This window comes from Caloenas nicobarica, chromosome 4 (genome assembly GCF_036013445.1).
Source record: "Caloenas nicobarica isolate bCalNic1 chromosome 4, bCalNic1.hap1, whole genome shotgun sequence".
In the NCBI taxonomy this organism is placed as follows: Eukaryota; Metazoa; Chordata; class Aves; order Columbiformes; family Columbidae; genus Caloenas; species Caloenas nicobarica.
The window spans coordinates 69,771,759-69,777,758 of record NC_088248.1 but is presented as its reverse complement, the minus strand read 5'-3'; the positions used below and the strand labels follow the sequence as shown (position 1 = coordinate 69,777,758).

The 6,000-nt window shown below is 46.8% G+C and overlaps 1 protein-coding gene across 2 annotated transcripts in view; it reads left to right on the top strand.

Moving 5' to 3' along the window:
• The first annotated feature begins 1,059 nt into the window (after positions 1-1,059).
• The window catches only part of FAM193A (family with sequence similarity 193 member A), a 76,969-nt gene continuing 72,028 nt past the window's right edge, over positions 1,060-6,000 (top strand). For both annotated transcript variants that reach the window (XM_065633465.1, XM_065633466.1), the window contains exon 1: positions 1,060-1,195. The gene's annotated coding sequence lies outside the window, so the exon portion shown is untranslated. The remainder of the gene's footprint in view (positions 1,196-6,000) is intronic.

Below are 6,000 nucleotides of genomic sequence, written 5' to 3'. Positions count from 1 at the left end.
TCAATGATTCTATGAGGAAAGGCCTTGGGGCAATTTGAGCTGCGGAACAGGGCCCCCCAGCCATGGGCCCGAGGGCTGTAAGCTCCATTTTCGGCCTGCCCTGCCAGGGTTCGGGGAGGAAGGCGTCCGTGGGGCACAGAGCGCTGCGGCCAGGGGCGAACCGCCACAAAGCCGGATGCACCACGCAACACGTGACGCCAAAGCGGCCCCGCACCGAACGGGTGTGTTCTCTGACAGCGGCGGGTGGGCAGCGGCCCCGCGGGGAGGGGCTGTCCCCCGCGGGGAGGGGCCGCAGCCCACCCGCCGCTCTGAGGGAACGCAGCCCCTGTCGCCACAGCTCCCTGCGGGAGCAACCGGGAGCTGCGGCCCCTTTAAGGCGCGGGGTGGGGCGCGCGTCACGTGGTGCTCGCCGGCTCCTGGGCGGCGGTGTAGTCCCTCGGCCGGGGTGGCAACGTCGGCCGGCCGGGCTAACGGCGGTTGAAGGGACTACAGCTCCCAGCGGGCACCGCGGGGACGGATGAGCTCACCGGCCGCGCCCGGGCGGGCCTCGCAGTGCACGCCGGGAGTTGTAGTCCGCCGTCCCGCTCAGCGACGGGCTGCGGCGCGGCGTGAGAACTACGCATCCCAGCGTGCCCTGCGGGGCGGGTTCCCGTCAGCGCAAGGGGGAGCCCCCCGACGTAAAGGGGGATCACTTTCCCCTTGTGTCCGCCATATTGGACGGTAACTCTGGTCAGCGGCGCTGGGGCCGAGGGAGTCCCCGTTGCCGTGACAGTCGGTGCGCTCCGCTCCTCGGCGCCCGGGGTGGCCCGTGCCCCGGCCCTGCCCGTCCCCTCCGCTCCCGGGCGCTAGCGGCGGCCCCGCGCCCCTTCCCCTCCTCCTCCTCCTTCTCCCCCCCGCTCCCTCCTCCTTTGCCCGGGTGTCAGGCACGATGAGTCCGGCCGACGCCAAGCGCGGAGCCAAGCGCCGGAAGAACAAGCGGGGCGGCGGCCTCAGCAGCACCGGCGGGCCGGGACCCAGCGGCGGCGCCGGCGGCCTGGGCAAGGCCGGGGCGGCGGCGGGAGCGGCCCCTCTGCGGGCTGCGACCCAGGCGGCCGCCGCCTCGCCGAGCGCGGTGGGCGGCCTGCTGACAGCGCCGGCGGCGGCCGCCGGCAACGGAGCCCTGGGCGGCGGCGGGGCCGCGGCGGGACACGGCGAGGTGAGGGGGGCGCCGGGGCGGGCGGCGGTGACATCCCGCTGCGGCGGGGCCGGCGCGCACACACACACCCGGGCGGGGGGCGCTGGCAGCCGGGGGGCCGCGCCATCCGCCCTCCCGTCCTGCCCTTCCCGGCGGGTGTGGGCCGCGGGGCCTCGGCCGGGCGGGGGGAGCGAGCGCTGGGCCCCTCGCAGCGCTGCCCTGCGCGGTGGGGCTGGGCAGCGGCCCCGGCTCCCCACCCTTTGTGGGGGAAGGGCAGCGCAGGCTGCTCGGGGCCGTGGCGTCCTGGGGCTTCTCCTGAAATCCCGGCAGGAACCAGCTCCATGCTCCCCATCCTCGGGGGTCTTAGGACTTGGGTCCCGCCTCGGTGGAGAAGCTGTAAGAAATAGGTGGGCAGGCCTTGAAAAAGCAAAAATATAGCTTTGTGTATATTTTTTCCATCAATATTTGAGCCCTTTTTGTAGCAGACAACTTCATTAAGTACAGGAGGTTCATTGTAGCTTAGGCTGTGGTTTTCACTCTGATACCTCAGAATAATTCAGATCTGTTACATTATTTCATGATATGGCGAAATTTATTTGGAGCAGATTGAGTGGTTTAATTGATTTTTAATTTTTTTTTTTTTTTCCCCCCCACCAAGAAAAAAATACTCAGGGATTAGGCCTTTAGTTAGGTATCCTACTGGCTCAAGTGGCAAAAGAGTAAATAAGTTTATGTTCCTTTCTCTCATAAAGGTTACCCCATTTTTTTTTAATCTGTACAAAGCTTGTGTTTAGGTATCATATTTATAAAAGCGTTTCCTGCTGACAGCATCTTCAGACTTCCATGTGTATGTCATACAGCCTGCTCTGTTTCCTCCCTCACTCTCATAAACTTGAACACGTGAGGGGGAAATAGAAGAAATGGCTTTTGTGATGTAGAGTATCTGAAATACCATGATGTAATAAATGGCTTTTTTTGTTCTCCATGTAACTTTGTGCCCATCTGCTTTGCTAGATCAACAAGAAATTTAGTGATTGTAGATTAATTTCTTTTTTCCCACCTCTTTAAACTTGTCTTTCTACACTCTCATATTTGGTTACCTAAAATCAACAGCGCTTTAGATCAACCATTTATGTATGTTGTTTCTAATCTGACATTTATTTCAGGCATAATTTCCTTTTGAGGCAGTAGCCCTTACATGATTTAGATATCCAGAAGATATGCGCATAATGGCAAAGAGGTGTGCAAGTTTTTATTTGTAACTTTGCAACTCATAACTAAACTCTGTTCTAGTAAAGCCTCCAGCAGGAAGATGCATCTTGTTTTGTTTTTCACCTTAGATTGCAAGCTCTTCCAGGCACAGGTTCCTGGGTGCTGGAATAAACATGATCATGCAAAGGGATATACAACAAGCAGTGGAGTGATATGCAGAATGGCACCGTGATGTGATTCAAATGGCGAAGGCTCCACTATCCCTGATATTTTGATCCATTTGTATCTTGTGGTTATGTGTAGTCCAGGACTTTGGTTCTAACCGAATTGTACTATATCAGATCATTTTCTGAAATTCATCTTAAAAAGGCAGCATCACTGCTAGTCTTCCTACTTCACGTTTCTTCTCTTTTTCAGACTAGGTAGTTCCTAATAAAATTTCTGAGTCTTCAGGAGTCTTCACTTGAAAATATAAGTCATATCTTCAAAGCTAAATACAGTTTTTCAGTACGAAGTTTATAGGAAAATACTTCTGTATATTACATGTAGTGATATATTATTCATACTCTTGGAAGTATGCACAACATGTTATTTTGAATATGTTTGTAACTGTCTTAATTGATCTTTTTTGCTTATATTCCTAGACTTGTATGCAATTTGTCAGATATTTCCATTTCGCTTAGCAGTGTGGTACAAGTCATTCTGAAGACTGGTAGAGAAACGGGATTAGGAAGTCTGTTAGATCAGTGAGTTAAGCTAGAATAAACCTGCAACATAGACCTTATTTAATCAAACAGTAAGCATATTAGAATTAGATTTTGCGGATAGATAAATACCTGTGCTCAGTTTCTGAAAGGGAAATACTAATGCTCCTTTAAAGTCGCTGTTGCTTCGTCCGTACTCATTTAAGTGACATTTTTCTTGACATTTTTAATACCTTTTCAACAGTGGTGGCATATGAAAGTTGCTAGTACTTAAAAGTTAACTGATAATCTTGTTTCAAAGATGAAAGCAAAGATGAAATCTTAAAGCATCATTACATGACTATTACTTACATTAAAATGGGATCCCCTTAATGGTTAATAATTTGCTAGTTAAGGGTACGTGGTCAGAACAAGACTTGTTCTTTGAGTGAAAGACTAGCATATGTTGTTTCTGGATGAAGCTGAGAAAGAAAACTGTATTTGACATGACTGATAACTTCTAAATTAGGTGCAATATTTGTTTTGGCTGGATGGAGAGTAAGCAACGCACTGACAGCTGTGAAGTAGTAACCAGAGTAGCTTTACTTTCATCTTACACATAATATTGTAAAGTTCTTGTTAGTGGGTAAGAGAAACCATCAGTCAGTTCTGCGCTGGACAAACTTGAATGTTTAGTCTCTGAAAATATATAAAATCTAAAAAAAACCCCTCCAGAATTCCATATTTTCTGCACAGCATAATGTTTTCTACTTATTAGCATGCGTTCTGTTTCCGGCTTCTGTCACTTCCCTGGTTTTAGGGCATCCAGTCTGGATGTGGTGGGCACATCCTTCTACTAATGTTCTGTTAGATGCTTCTTCCAAAACGTGTCTAAAATATAGAGTGAAACAAGATGTTTAAGGAATGATCACATGGGTGCTCCGCGTTCTTGTGTGTCAATAATTGTTCAGAATGAGGTATACTTTACACGTGCTTTATAAAACAGGTTGAACAGAGTTTTAAAATGGCTATATTTATGGTTGAAACTAAAAGCACATACGCCAGTATTGAAATTCTAGCTAAGCCAGTTAGAGCTAACAAATATATTTTAATTGAGGTTTTCATCCATCTTATCTGGAGGTTTTTTTAAGACTGTAGGCTAAATTCTGCATTAGAGTGCATGCTAAGGCTCGTTCTGGGATGCAAGTGGGCAACTCCTAATGGAATCTTCCTGGAAGCTACGTTGCCCCGTGCACATGTTTTATAGCATCCAAATTCATCCTCTCTAGCCCTGTCAGATGTTTTGGAATGATAGTGAAATTAAGGATGCTTTGGCAGTGCTTCAGTGCAAGGGAGTATGTCAGTTTGGGAAACCTGTAACTGCGTCGACTTTAACTGCGATTGGAAACAGTCATTTAGTTGTGTGGCGCTGCTGCAGGACTTCCCTAGAAGTTATATTTTTTTGCTTACAGAACTATTTACGGTGATGTTACGAAGAGTCAAGTATCCTATAAATAATGGTAATTTGTAACCATAAAATAAAATAAATATTTCGAAGGTCAATATGTGTGTTTAAAGAAATAGATCTTGCTTGGTGCTTTTTTCCACCCCTCTCCATTCAGTAATGCATTGCATCAGGCCTTCATAATTTGATCCTACAAATTTTTGACCTACAGTTGGATTATTGATGCTGTGAGAGGCATCTGACTTTCTTTATCAACCACTGCTTAACTCATACTGTAGTAAAATTGGCTGTTCCTTAATACGTTCAGGTACTTTGAAGTGTCGAGTTGTCTGTCAGTGGCTGGTCAGCTACAGGAGTAGTTTTTGTTACAGAGCTGACCGATCTTACATTATTAAGGGGAATAATTTAGTAGCCATTTTACAAATCTCTCACTTGCATTTTTCAAAGTATTGTTTGTCAAGTGTAGTAATGTACTAAATCTCCTTACATTTGAGAGCTGTCTGGCTTAGAATTTTCATGAAATATTTTATGGGACTATTCCTTTGTTATGAGATACTGCTTTTAAAATAGGTATTCTATACATAGCAGACCATACATTGCTACCTTTTAGACCAAGTTTTTCAGCAGCTTTATAGTACATTGCATTTTACTGACATCTGTGCTTGATTTGTTGTTTGAGATTTTTCCCTTTTCTCTCTTCTCCCTCTATGATTCAAACATTCAAAAGAAATATTAATAGTATACAAAAGAGGAGCTTTGTCAGGAACTCAGAAGTTCAGCAAATAGCTAGCTTTTGTACTTTTATGTAGAGACTCATTCCCTCCAAAAGCAAACTTATTTTGGCCAATTTTTGTCAAGGCTCAGGTAAACTAGATAAATTCCATTAAATAGTCTTGCAACCTCCGCTCTTCAGGCTGAGGAAGCAGATACTTCCAGACACTCGTAACACTTTCTTGATGAAAAATAAGTATTTTTGACAGTCTGGTAGCACATTTGTTCCTCTGACTAAATGCAGTTCACTTTTTTTTTAATAGACATGCAGTCCCTGCCCTGAAGAGCTTATGCTCTGCTTGTTATTTTTAATAAAAGGAGATGCAACAGGATGGCATGAAACTATTAGGATGGGGTTTAGGTGGTATGGTCGAGTTAACTTGCTAATTTAGAAAGATAATCTGTTGTGACTTAAATGAATCTAACTAGAACACTTCAAACTTTACAACAAGCTTAATGGTTGCATAACATTCACATTTATAGCTCTTTCTTAGCTTCTTCCCGTGATCAGTTAAGGCATTTTTTTCAGCTAATAGATAAGACCACAGGCACACGTATTAGTGGTTCGTTCAGATCTCGTAATTCTGCTCCTGGGAAGTGTGTGCCTGTGTGTACTCATGACCTTGACGTAGCTCCAGTCCCCCAGCGCTCCATTTCTCCCCCACCTCCTGCACCTGCTACATCATGGCCAATTG